Source organism: Danaus plexippus, chromosome Z (genome assembly GCF_018135715.1).
Source record: "Danaus plexippus chromosome Z, MEX_DaPlex, whole genome shotgun sequence".
Classification (NCBI taxonomy): Eukaryota; Metazoa; Arthropoda; class Insecta; order Lepidoptera; family Nymphalidae; genus Danaus; species Danaus plexippus.
In genome coordinates, this window is record NC_083559.1 from 4506134 (window position 1) to 4521985 (window position 15852).

Here is a 15852-nt window from a genome sequence, read left to right on the forward strand (position 1 = left end):
CTTGAAATATGTCATATGTACGTTCAGAAATTTAAAGTATTAAAGTTTATTTCCTAAATATGTTATAATGTAATATTTTAATTTTATTTTATATAAACTGGTAGAAATTGTTGTTTCATTATTTTCCTACACTATATTGACTTTTACTAAGTTGAGTCACGACATCTACTGGTAGTGCGGAAAATTTTATGAACAGAAGTATTATTTAGCTGAAACCGTTTGATTCCAAATTATATTAAAGATGTCATTTATTTGAAGATAAAAATAATAATAAAAAGAATTACACAGAATATATATCATCACATAAAATTGTTATTCTGATTGGTAGTAGGACTGTTTTGCCTGCCGATATGAAAATAAAGTCCTTCAGGACTATACTCACATGATATGTATATTTGAAACTATAGTCACAAAAATAAGACGGGTTACAATTTATCTCCAAACTCAATATAATTCCCGCGGAATCAAGGTATCTATAACAATTGTATTTTGCTGGTTTTTTTTTGTATGAAGTTATGTTACACAAACTTTTAGAAGTCAGTGCCGGTTACCATACCTTTTGTTTTAATAGCCTCTACATTTACAAATTCGAAGAGTACGCGAATAAAATAGCGGACAGAAACTTGTTAGACCATTATATATTTACAATTTGACTTATTCTTTGTAAACTGCTTTTTGTCTATGAAAATTACAATGAAAGTTTAAATGATAAGGAAAACCGCTAAAACACAAAATTTCCATTTCACTACATAACTTGCTTGAAACTAATAGCAAATTTAATTACGTGGTCAAGCGTGACAAATTTATTATTCTTATAACGGTTTGTTATTTTTTTTAATTTATATATTTTTCAATATATTACAGTTAGTTTTGTAACAATTGGATCCATTTTTTGTACCGTAATCAAATGTCCCATAATAAAGACAGATATTTGGAATGTGAAGCTAAACTTGACTTATTTTTTAAAATTCTCAAAACGAGATGTAACATGTAAGACAAAATAAATGTATGTGAAAAAAATCGTTTTAATGACCGAAATTAAGTAAATTGTTCTTTAATTTTTTTTTTAATTAAGTTAAAATGTCTGGAACTTCAACTATCGGTTTAGCATTAGTTTCATTCGGGCACGGACACTGCAAAAATGCTATTAGAGATATCTTTCATATTGTGCAGATCATGACGATAATTACTTTTACGTAAACCGGACATTTTTTGCGTGAAGAAAAACATTCCTTTGAAAAAGTTTCATCACCATATGAACCATGGCTTAAGTATTAAAAATGAAATGAGACATTTTTTTTTGTATCAATATAATACAACATTTGCTTTCTTAACATATACCTCGTAGTTAAAAACTGCTTTGTAGGGTATGAAGTATTTAATCGAGATATTTAGATTCTTTACCAATAATAACAGTCACTTATGCTTCGTAGATAATTAATTGATGGTCCTTTTTAGAGCTGCATAGCGTCATTACTCGCACTAACGTACTCACAAAGAGAACTTTCCCAAAACCCATTAGCCAATGTTTATCTAACCTTTTCATAATCATCAAACTACGAACGAATATGCAACATCAACCCTCATAATATTTGCTAATCAAAATAATCTATACAACTATTTCAACTAATTGTTCAAAGCAGTATTATCACCACACATTTGTTAAGTATAACATTAATATGTAATAGAAATTTAATATGCTTATAATAAATAAATTAACGTAGGCACGGTATGTACATGTTGTTACCAGTTGTCGCTAACACTATTATACTGAATTATTATTGTACAATGTACTGTGCTTATTTCTGAAATTTTTAATGTCATGTTAGACGTGCATTCAATTTCATAAGTGTTTATAGGGCTAACAACACCCTCTGTGTAATATAATGAGGCAACTGAGGCTTTTGCGTTGCTTCATAGCTACAGAAACATCGTCTTTGTGCATTGATAATATCTCCACAGTCATTTAAATTGAGTGTTGGTGACTTTAATTTTTGCATAATTGTAGTAAACATGAAAAACATTTTTAATGAATTTCTAAAGTTGGAAAATGGATATTATTATTGCTTATTAAAATAGAAAATATATAGGTATATAATTATAAATAGAAACTATTTTTTTTTTATGATCTAATAGTATTGTATAATGATCCTTGGGAAATATACATATAACATTTTATTAATCTTATATAAGTTTTCTTTATTTTTAAAGTCGCTTTTATGGCGTTACATTCATTATTTTCTTAATAATTTAAAACTGTTTGGCTTGTTTTGTTTTGCACATTACTACTTATGCCATTACCTACCTGCGAGTGAAAGTCCTCTAGGAATTGGTCCAGCCATTTAAGAGAAATCCCTTAAAAAGATAAAGCTTTTGGCTAATGTCAGAAAAAAATATAATTTGTCATGTAGCTTCGTGAAATAGTTTCATTTGAGTTTAATAGAAAGCTTTTAATTTGAAATTACATACAAATTATCAATTTCATTTATTTCTTTTACATAACTAAGCAGTTAGGTTTATAATTTTTCAAATAATTTTCAATTACAACATTGAATTTCAATGATATTAAGTAGCGGTCGAGCATATCATTTTCGTTGTATATTATATTTGTTTCTCTGTATCAAAGTGAATGAAAATAACAATTTGTGTATGTATTGTCTTCAGCACGGAATTTGCATTAACATAATTCCGTGGAATTAGTATTGTGAACAATGATCGTTTCACCAATTGGATTAAACACGTACGTGATCGGTAAATACGACATCAAATTATTTCATTAACTTTCTAGTATTTGTGTAGGTCAATGAATAAACAATTCTATCTAAATCAATTTGTTGCATTGCTACTATTTAAACGCACCTGTGTGCACAGCTATTGCATACTGGAGTAAATATTAGCCTTCGACTTGCTACAATATAGCAATAGACACATTTTGAGTTTACTTTTGAAAAGACCTAAAACTCGCCGTTTTTAGAGATCTTTTATAGTTTTTGTACTTATTTACTTTTGTTGGCTAAGCGTCACTATACTTGTACTTTCAATCTAATGGAGCCTATACACACACTCACACACATATATATATATATATATTAGGCTCCATGTAGCCCCGGGATTAATTATGATGTGACATGTAATATTTGTAGGTTTAAATTACAATTAGGAGTGCTTTTTAATATATTTTTGGTACACTGGTGTATATTTGTTCCAATAAATAGACCAATTTAATAAAATTATTTGATATATAGAAATTCTGAATGAAAACGTCCTTTATCCAGGCAACTTTGTTTTTTGACGAGATGTTTGTCGATAAATTGAATAATCTGAAGACGAACAAATAGACAACGCTTCGAAGAAAGGATATTGACTGGGTTTGGGTTTGAAATTGTCGTTTGGGATTTTGATGTGTTAAACTTTATATCGTAAATTGAACTTAACAGGTGATTTAAATCATAGCCATAAATGAGACAACTTAGTAGGAGAATTTTAAAACTAAACCTCATACATTTTAACCCTTTTTTACTTTAAAAGTAATCGGACAGTGTTTTCATTTTTAAAAATAACTTTTTGTAAAATCTTCGAATATATATGATAATTAAAAAAACATTACGCCAATTTAGATTCGCGCTTGTGATGTGTATTTCATAATTCATTGCTTTTGTTAAAAACAATGTTGTTGATCATAACATACAAAAAATATATCGGAATATTTACATCTGACTTTTATGTGAAATATATTTGATTATCCTCTGATCTCGAAGACTTTGTTGAATACAGCACAATTTTATTTCTTGATTACCCGCGTCAAAAACAGATTTCTTTTTTAGATGTCAGATACACGTGACAGCGGGAGAGAGAGAATATAAGTGAATTATTAATTATATTTTATTGTCACAAACGTCATTTTATTATATTCTGTTACCATCTATCAAGGACGTTCAATAAAAACTGTCTTATTTTGGTCTGTTAATTAATCTTCATCACTGCGGTGTTGCTAGGAGTCACGGACAGACTTTTAATTTGAAATCACGTTTTTGAATTCCCGTCAGATATCCCAGGGGCTGACTTCCGGAAAAAATGGTCAGTGTTATATAAACAAAGGGATCGCAAAGTTATATGTGAGAACGTGAATCTTTTATTAAATTTCAATTTTTTTCTTGGGTCGAATGTTTGTAATCAGGTAATAAAGATAAACATTCCTTTATAGCTGTTAAAATTAAATACAAAGAAATAAAATAAACAGAAAAAATTGGCTTAATTAATTTATTTTGCAAATAGAATTCATCTATTAGGTTAATATAAATAATAACTACGGTTAATAATAGAGTATTAGTCACCCAATCGAGGGAAAAATTGTTTCATTGGTCCTTTTTTTGGCTAAGTTCATAAAATTATAATATTTTTTGCACATATTTTATGTAGATTACGATTTTGTTACTTATGCAATGTTAGTTATGCCAATGAGTTCGCTTTCAGATTTAACTTTCAAGAGCGCTTAGTACTACGACTTGAGTTCCACCAAGAACCATTAATTTTGTTAAGTTCACGACAACTTGTTTAACTGGCTGATAGCCGGCAACTTAATTACAACTCAAGTTTATGAACCTGTAAATTAATTTTAGCTTTATCTTTGGTCAAGATTCCTTCTGAAGTTTCTAGTGTTTCCATCATCTCTAAGAGTTAGAAGTCAATGAGGTCTTCCGCATTCTCTTTTTGTTTAAATTTAAATAATATATTTATTGTTGCTTTATTTATACACATTGAATATCTATTGGCGAATATTATCTCATAATATTTTCACTAAGTCTATCCTCAGATAAATTTATAAAATATTGACATTTTTTTACCTACTTTAATATAATTTTAAAAGCAGCGGTTTTTATATTTGATTACCTATTCATAGTTATTTTGTTTTACGTTTAAAATGTGATGAATCATTTAAAAAAAGAATTTTTAAAAACCATACTAATTTTATTTAAAGGGATTATTTTGTAAACCTATTAAAAAAAAATTCCTCAGATGTATAAGGCAAAATATAATAATTAATTTGACTTCTAAAAACTTCTAAACAACTCACTAACTCATCAATTAATATATTGTGTAGGTGAAATCATATATGCTTTTAAAAATGATCGATGAGTAATAAAAATTGAATACATAATAAACTCCTTTGTATATTTCAAATCTTTGTCATGTCAACTTAATATCTATGCCCTTTTCTCAATAAAATCCCAACGCCAAAGATATATAGATTTAAGGCAAATTTTACTGCGGAACTCCAAAGTCAAGCCCACGGGATGTGTCTAATACACATATTTTAAATAACTTAAGTGCCCTTAGAATCTACTAAGAACATTGTTATTAGTTCGGACAGTCAAATATTATTATTAAACAACTTACATTTTGGCTACTCAGAATGATATCGTATTACAATTTATATTTAATGTATTTGTAGATCCAATAGCAAATGTAAATTCTATGCGCTTTAGGGAGCAAGGGACCAGTTGAATGTGACTGTGTGTGATTGGAAACTGTTACAAAAGAAAGTAGGACAGAGGACCTATATAGTCATTTCAAAGACAATTAAGTTATGTCGATCTATGTATTGACGAAATGAAAAATTTACAAAAGCCTAAAATACAACTGTTTATAAAAAAAAAACATTTAGAAGATATCATTTCGTGACATTTCCGAGTTCATCAAAATAACACTGTCATACACCAGAGCAAATTAATTAAATTGCTTAAAGTTTCACGATCTCTGAAGCTTCATTTCCCATCCCTTTGTTTTCCATGACACTGAACTTTTTTTTCACTCCGTAAACCAAAATAATTTATATATAACTAGTCTTCTTTACTTTATTTTGTTTATGAAAAATCCAATAATGTTTCCCAATTTCTTGAATATTTTTCATTTTAGAACAACATACGATTGATTTGAGACGAGACACATCTCGTCTGCTTGTGATCACGGTTGCTGAAAAGTAACCGAAACGTCGTCATTGTGTAGTCTTTTACAAAAATAAAGCACGCGTAGTATATCCGAAATATATTTGTTTCGTTTAAATGAATAAATCTCGCGAAAGTCTTAGATCTCATTATGCGATTGAGTTTTTTTTTACATCTTTCATAACACCATACTGTAACTAGCAGTGTTGTTTATTTTAAATGAATTAATGAACTTAATACGATGCATTGCAATCTTTGAGTATTTGGACAGGCCATCTAAGTGCCGCATCAAACAAAAACTTTAAGATAAAACTTTACTTATTAGTCTATTCTGAAAATCTCATAAATAGAGTATTGTGTTAGTGTTTTTGCTCCAGGAAGTATTTTTGTTCTGAAGTATGCTGATAAATGAAAATGAGAGTTTATCATTTTGTCTGGCAATAACACTAAATTAATTCAGCAAAACTGTCCTCCTACTACAATATACAGCACTAGATTCAGTTCACTCGAAGTTACCTATAAACATATTGTGCGAAAAGTAACTTCATTTTTTTTTTGGCAGAGTATGTAATTGTAGTTTTTGAAGCCAGCTTCGCATTTAAGTCGTGGTTACTTAGTTTTCGGTTGCTGCCCTTATTAAATATAGAGAATAATAAGCAGCGTTTTCGTGATGGTTAACATTTTTACTACAGAATAGCTAAAAATGCAGTTCAAGCCAGAATTAAATTAATCAATGTGTGTGGAGGAGATCTGTTGACAATAAACAAATGGAAGAACAAAATATCGATTCCGCAATTTTGATGCCGATAATGCACTGCATTCTGGATGACGGCTTGAAGATGATAAAGAAAGTATAAAAATATTACTTGATGCAAAAAGATCAATAACAACAGTGAGATCATTGAGAGGTTTAATTTATCCAATTCAATTGTTTATGATAACCTAGATGTCTATTTATAGCTTCATATATGGATTGGATGTAGAGAAACTTGAATTTGAGTTAACATCTGTGATTCGCTCCGGAAATGATACGTAAATGGCCCAGTTTGGAAACATAATGGCAAAGCTAATATCTACTGATGCTATGACGCTATCTATTTGGCGGGATTTTGAAGTAATTAGTTTTTTTTTAACTTTTACTGGATAAAAGAACAATTAATTAGGAAGTTTGCTGACATCAGGTGGATAAACTTCATGATGCACTTCAACGAAAAAAAGGCAAGTGTCAATGAACGGAAAAGGTATAGTTACCACCAAGATAGTGCGAGACCTCATGCAAGTTTAGTCACTCGCCAAAAGCTTTTACACCTTGAATGAGATACACTTTTCCACCCACCATATTCTTCAGATCTATTGCCTTCGGATTACTATTTGTTCCGGACACTACAACATTTTTTGGTCGAAAAAATATTTACCTCAAATGAATTCGTCAAAAATCACCTAGGTCAGGGTTTTGATAGCTAAGATCAAAAATTATATAAACTTAGAATCATGTTACTACCAGAAAGATGGCATTTGTTGGATATGAAAACTAAGTTTGTGTCTAGAAAGTTCTAGTTCTAAGCGAGTATGTAGGTGTTTTACAACGATAGTATACCTGTTTTTACCGTTTAAGTTTCTCTATAAGTATAAAGTACAACTCATAACGATCCAGGTAATTGATTGTATTCAACATTGGAACCTTTGAATTGTCAACGAATTCTAACTTCTAGACGTTCTCGATAACTTAATCTTATGAGCAACTGCTGGCATTCGTTTTGTATTTGAAAACTGCAACTGTCATTCTGGTAACGTAGCATTTCTTGGATAACTTCGATACTATTATTTTACTTGGATATCTTTGCGAGAGAATTTACAAGAGAATTCATATTTTTTTCTATAAACTTAAATTTTTTTAGCACGGGCATCTGTGGAAAAGTATGAGTATACTTTTTATTTTACAAAATTGAAAATATTTTAGATAGAACAAATTAAATATTCATTCTCATATAACAAAATATTATAATGATATAGATAAGACTATTTTTAACATATTTTTTTTTAACAATATCAAATGAGAAGGTAATAAAATGATTACTTAAATTCTTTTAAATAACAACAAATATGTTTTTAGTCTTTGTTTTCAGAAAATCTTGGACAAAATCTATACATTGCTTAATTTTAAGTCATTACAAAAATAGTTTATTATTATATAATAGTACGTTACTTTTGAATTAACTTTATTATAGTATTACGTTAAAAGAAATAATTGTGCCATCAATTAAGAATTTTTATTTTATAAGTAATCGGTTAAGATCTAAGAGACAGTGATGTATTAAAAATTTGGTCTGTCTGTCTATAATCTTATCATTTAGAAAACTAAGACCACAACAGACTAAGTTATGCAGTTTTTAATAAAAAAAAAGCTCTGATTTCCGGCAAATATGTCTAAATAAAAACATTTAGAGTGTAAGCAATAACTTACAAAACAATCTTTATTTATTTATTTATTATTAGTATTATTTATGTTTTAATCAATTAGTTAATTTACTTGTTGAGCTAAGCATTTAAGGGAACTTTGCTGTTGTAATTTAATATTGTTGAAATGTAACATTGCTATATATATTAACATTTCAACATATAGGCTGCTTAGTTTTCAATTAATACAATGCCTATGAAGGTTGATGACGTTTGTTTGCGGGTATGTATTACGTTACTGTAGATATGCAATACGTATTCCTACATATGATGTGTAATTAGGGTAATATGAGTATGAGTTGTAATTAGGGTAATATGTTACACTACGAAATATATATATATTTTCATCATTTTCCTCCCGAAGGCGGCTAATTGATAATATCTTTTAGGTATATCATTTTAAAAATAGTAGCTAAAATGCTAGATATGGAGACGGATAAAGAAAACATCAGGTCTTCACAATTAAAATAATTTATCAGAGAAACAATACGAAAAACTTTTTGAAGAAATACCCATTTTATAAACCGATGTACTATAAGTGTATGAGAATTTATTGTATAAAATACTCATAACACTCACACACACACACATATATATATGTGTATATATTTAGGAATTTCGTGCGAATTTTTAAAAAGAAAATAACAATATGACATTTGAAAATGAGATTTTTATTTAAATCAATAATTTTAAAAGGTAAATTAAGGAACAAAATAATAACCTGCAAGAACCAGTAAAATAACAAATAAACTTCTTATAGAGTAATATCCTTAAAATTTCCTTAAAACTAATTGTTCACACAATATTAACACTTAAAATTCTTGAGTGATGTCACCTCGACGACCTACAACCGTCAGATAGATAGATTGTATAATCTTAGACAAGCTAGAAATGTTTCAAAATCCAAATCAATAAATTCTTCATTTATAGCTTTTTCTCGTTTTATATTTAACTGACCCAGACCTGACAGAGCCTCCGGCAAACTTCGACTACATCTCAATAAAACGTACTGGTTATCGTGTACTTTTTAGAAAATGGGGCCGCGATTTACATTCACAAAATACGATGAGCGCTTAAATAATGTGTATTAAAATAATTTTGTTAGTTACAATTAAATTATCCCTGATTCCATTGCGTGCAGTTTTCTAAATACTATATTAAGGCACGCTATGATCTGGTTAGGCACATATTATCTTCCTATAGATTCGTATCCATTAAATGTCAAAACTATCTGTAGTGTTGATTTCGTTGAAAGTAACTACATTACTTAATTTGGCAATGAATAAAACGTTCCAACTTAACTACCTCAATCCATCAGCCTGCTTGTATGGTGGGCTGGTTTATAATCAACCTTTAAATAGTTGACATTGAAACTGAGAGACTAATATCGGAAAGTTTGTTGAGATATAAAAATGGATTAAATAAAAATCTTCTTCGTTACAAAATTTGTTGTGAATTATAAATATTGTAGTTGTAATGCTCGTGTATGAAAAGTATTGCAGATAGTGCGATTCCCTTCTTGATTACAACTTTTAATGAACTCCGTGTAAATCCGTCTAAAGTTACTCGCTTAAAGTTACTCGCTTATTACGGGTCCACACAATTTAAAAGCTCATTCTTTCAAGATTTAAAAAAATAAAATGATATAATTTTTAATTTCACTAGTCAAATATACGCGAATGGTCCATAGCTCAGTACGGCAGCGACGTCCTCTTTAATATTTGAAAATATTTCTTGTATTTTATATCAAGAAGTTTTATTTCTGGTTTATTCGAAACATTAAACTAATAAAAGAGATATTGTACAAAGACAGGCTCGAGGCAACTATGTAACGGAGAATCTTTTACAATATTCTAGATATCATATACAAATTAATATTGATTACAAAAATTGTCATATCTTTAGATAATCAAGCGATAAGTAAGGCATTAAATTGTTTTCCAGATTTATAACCTGTAAATAAGAATAAATTTTCTCACAGATACACATGATCGCATTGAAAATAATTAGAGTTAAAGCATGCAGAATAAATGTAACGACATGGAATATTTATTCCTAAGAAGGAGAAATCAGACGCTGGTTTAAATAGTATACATTACACTTTTCTGCCCTCATATTAAACATAAAATTTACATGTATGTCTGAAAATACTTTTAAAACTTAATAACAATTATGAACATTCGTTATTTTTTTTTCTCGTTAGCGAGTTCGCGGACCGGTGAGTTGATAATTCTCGCAAAAATATACATTGTACAATAAAAATGCTCTGGCATAGACACTACTTTTGTAAACGTTTTTAAAATTTATTGTTAATCCTCCAATAATTTTGTACAACTAAATATATATATATTTTATAAAATGTGATTATGGATTACAATAAGATGTATCGTAGTCATGAGACGTCATTTAATATAATATAATAAAAATGTTAATTCTTAACGTAGCCAAAGTTTTATTTAATTTATTATTTAAAAAAGTATTTATATAGGTTGTTTTAATGTTTGTTTAACCAGATTAAATACAATATTGACTAGTACAATTTCAAATGGTTTTAAATAGATTTATATAATAACTACTTTTTGAAAACGAATGTAATGATTATAGTTTCAGTTTAACATTATGTTTTCAGCTGAGTGCAGTACCATTTAAGATGAACAGGTAAATAGCCGAATGAATGAAAATAAAATAAAGCTCTATTCATATACTTATACATTATGCACAGTGTAATATCATACGATCGACTGTCTGCTAAATAAATTGATCACCATTAATCATTCAAAAGTGAGGAGAAATAATAATGTACTAAAAACTATTAAAGTACCGTTTTTGAAAAAAGTAATCAGACTATTTTATAAGTATCATTTATTCTCCTTGCCAATAAGAGCAACGTAAGCTTTGTAATGTAGATAAGTCTGATTATAATTAGAAGGTAATAGAAATTCTCGTGAATATGTGGATGTAAAAAATGGATCAATGAAGAAGTAAGAATTTTGCCTAATAAATATATTTAAAGCTCTGATTAACTATTATGTTCAAGGCGTCCAAATTGTGTGGGCCACCTTAAAGATGTCATTAAGATTACGAGAGTCATTCCTAAGTCTTTGTGGTTACGCTGGTTACTAGGGCTAGCGAATTCCACAAAAACACTCTCCTTTTCCCTCCAGCAGAGATGTAGGTAGGTATAAAACCTTTGCCGATGCTTAAAATAGATTGATACATCAACATATAAACTGCCCCATTTTATTACAAACATATATCACCATTCCGGGGATATGCAAAATCATATGTTAAGTTTATCTACCACTTTGATGATCACATTAAACATTAGAATTTTCAAAGAAAACCTTTCAATCAGTTTCGATGTAAGTAGCTTTTTACAAGTTTGCCCATTGTTGAAGAATTAAAGATAAATTTAAGATACAAGTTTCTGAAGTTGCAATTTATTTCCTAGTCTTATCAGTTGTCGCTGACATACATATACTCGTATGTGCATGGAAGACATCGAGGCGTAAGCCCTTCTCTCTAATGGAGACTTCGTTGTTATGTGTAACTATCGGAGCCCACCGCTGAGCAAAGGCCTCTTTACATACCGAGATGGTGCATTGGCGATTCCAAACTTATTATTTTAAATTACAAGTCCAGGTTTCCTCACGACGTTTTCATTTACCACCTGTCAGTGGTGTCTAAACTCTTAGAAAGTACATATGACTCAGAAAAATCATATTGTTACTTACCAGGTTTCCAACCCACACTCTCATGCACTAGATGCGGGCCTTTAGCCACCACTAGAGGCGGGTCTCTAGATACCACTGACGAATTCAATATCAATATACTGTAAATATTAATTTTGAATTGTGTTCATAATTGGAGGGTAACCATTTCGTTCGCTTCTCGATATGCTTCTTACTAGCAATCCTGATACTTCTTTCAGACATACTGTTGAATTATTGTTTTTAGAAAACCAACACATACATACTCACGTATACGATTCCCAATGAGCATTACATCACCATTCTAGCTATTTATCTACCATTAGCAAATCACTGTTTTTGATAGTCCAACATTTTTGCAATACTGAACGTCTAGAGTCTAAGGTCCAACATCTAAAACATTATTAAAACTCATATACACACATAAAATTTTCTTAAAAAATATATATTTCTTTTTTATAAGATTTTATTCAAAAGATTATTTAATATCATTATGTGTCATTATGTTATATATCAATGATAAAGTTTTTTGGAAAGAAAATTCGGAGAAGATAGTATACTCAATAAATTCTGAATTAGTTTTTTTAAACAAATCAAAATTGAAATCTTTTGGGTACAAAACCCTTGCTTGTTTTAACGTTGACAAAGCGTCAAATTGCCTTTCATCAAGTACGGCACTTCTTACTAAAACAATTAATGTTTAGATGTAAGAAAATTTTGTTCGGATAATTTTAAATACTAAGAGTATTCCGTAATAATATGCCGGCTTCCAATGATTTCTTGTAACAATAAAACGAACCATAAATTTAATCAATATCCTATTAAAACTGTATATCAAATATCTTTAATTAGATTAAATGAACTTTCAAAATAGTTTAAAATATGTTTGAGCATATGAACATTGCTCAACAACATTTAACAAGTTATTTAGTTTCGAGTAAGTTACTATACAAACTCGATCTCAACTTAATAAGTGTTTTCCCGTCCGGTATTAAACTTTGATTTCATGTTCATTTAGTTTTATATTCATGAAATACTATTAAATAAAAATCAATCATAATATTCTATAGCTATTCTTTTTTTTTATGTGAAAGGTGGCAAGCGAGCAGACGGCCTACTTGATGGGCAGTAATCACAGTCGCCCATTGACATCTCTGTTGCGGATGCGTTGCCAACCTTGGTTATTTAGGAAGAGGGGTGGGAATAAGAAAAGGACAACCGGCTCTCTCACTCAAGGGACGAAACCCAGCCATTTAAGACTACTTCACGCAGATCTTCTGTGAGAGGGTGGTACTTCCCTGGTCGAGTCAGTCTATGTTCGATCTGTATTTACTTGACCACAGCTAGACTCTACCACCTATAAAATTTATTCAATAATCTCGAATTTCTAGAATAATTTATGAAAATAAAAACAATATCTATCTATCCTTATATGTATAAAGTCTGTCTGCAAAAGCGTGCAACTTTATAATTTAAATACTAACTTTAAAATGATTATAAAACTCATTAAATACAAACGAAATTCTAGATAATACCTAGCTATAAATAAGTAAAATAAAGAGAAATTTAGGAAGCAATTTTGATGTAAGAAAAAGTATGAACCACAAAGGTCGTTTTATTTTGGTACAGGCGGGTGAACATCGCTTATCAGTAAAGCGCTAAATTCTGATTTATATTCACTTGGCGAACTTGCCTTGCTTTCAGCAACAGGGCTGCCAACAATGCAATTACTCTGAACTAATATTTTTTACATATCCTTCATTCTATTTATACTTGTTTTCAACTATTTTTGTTTTCTATTCATATCAGATTGAATATTATTTTAATAATAAACATATATCAACTAAAACAATGTATGATTACTGTGAAACAATTTATTTTTGTTTTTAAAGAAAAATAATATACAACTTTTGATTAAGCTTTATCTTTATATTAAATTATATAATGAATTCATTTAAATGTTTTGTATTCTTATTGTTGTATAATTTAATTAAAATGATCCCTGGGATATCTATTAGTGACTAAGATTTCGGTACATCAAAGGGAAAAGGAATTCTTATTCACTTTGTGCTCGTTTATTAGACTGTTAGTTCAGATATTTTTTCTGAACCGCGAAGGGCTAAGTTGATTTAAAGGATGAGTTATTAGAGGTTACAACTTCAAATAAACAGATTTTTATTTAAGATTTATAAAAGCATATACAGTGCCTACATCAAAAAAGCAATGTTTAATATGTTTGACCGATTTCGACGGAATTCTAATTCTCAGGTTGGTAATGTTATGAGGCTGTATGGGTACAATTGACTTAGGCTGCTTTCTAACTGATAAAAAATGACGAAATTTCCAGTTCGACTCTCTGGTTTTTACACTATTACTCCTTCAATTATATGCCGATATTATGATTTTTTTTTAATATATAAGTTATATTTTAGTTAAGACAATCTATAATCCTGCATGAGTCTCACTATTATCGTGGAAGTAGGGAAACAGATTAACGTATTCGTATACTCAATTTTGATATGAATTGAAAGGTATTTATTAATATTTTTTTGGTTATTATAATATATTCGTAAAATTTTCAAAATTTTTATACTCATAATTGTAAATCTTGTTGAATTAACTTAGAATTCTCGTTTTAGATTTTTATTATGTATATTAATTTGCGAATATTCTATTAAAACACATGAATCACCATAAATGTATTATATAATTGTGATTTAATTCTATAGCAAAGACCAGAAAAATTGTTATTGGGCCTTAATTAAATAAATTTTAACGTATATAATATAGAATAAGCATGTATAAATATTTCTTTATTATAAATAATTAAAACAATATAAACTTAGTTTTATTGCACATTCTATATTTATTTTGTCTTTTTTTACACCCACAAAGTTATTGAATTTTTCAGTCTTTCATCGTAGGATCGAGCTATACAATTCCTTGGTTTAATTGAGACAAATGTATTATAATTAAAAAATAATTTATTTCATTATACCTACATTGAGTTACCTTTGAATAATAAAGCAGATTGAATATGAAGTTGGAATGAAACGGATTTAGATTGCCATTAAATTTTACGTCTAGACATCAGATGCTTTATTACTATGGAAAGATTTAATAACGTTTATGAAATATGTAATTTTAAATCAATACTATATAGTGCTATATGTTACCACTGAATTGACATGAACGATGTTTTGCCTTAACCTTAACCTTTTTTTTGCGTTAGTACGACATTACGCTTATATAATTTTTGGCTCATGGGTATGAAAAATATGTATGATGGATTCATATACTTATACAGATGTTGTCTGTAAAAGGAAATGAACAAGTGTAGTTTATGGATCATACCACTACGGGACTACTTAGTAGACATCCTCTTTTAAGATGCACATTTTTCTTCGATGTGGAATTTCTATATTCGTTATTCACAAGCGATACCCTGGTGCCTAAAATATAAACTAATCTTGCGTTTTTGAGTTTGGTACCGCAGTTTATAATTCATATAGGGCTATGACTCGATGTTAAAAAGTGGCCAAGATCTTAAAAACCAATTGATTTCACCAATGGGGGATAGATATAACACCTTTTTTAATGCTATGGGTTCATTCGTAGTGGAATCTTGGAATATTTTGCCAATTTCAACGTTTTTATTTGTTAGACCGATTTTTATCTTGAGTACTGTTTGGAGAAAACACGAAGGATTTGTTCGATTGGAATAAACGCGTTTTTTTATT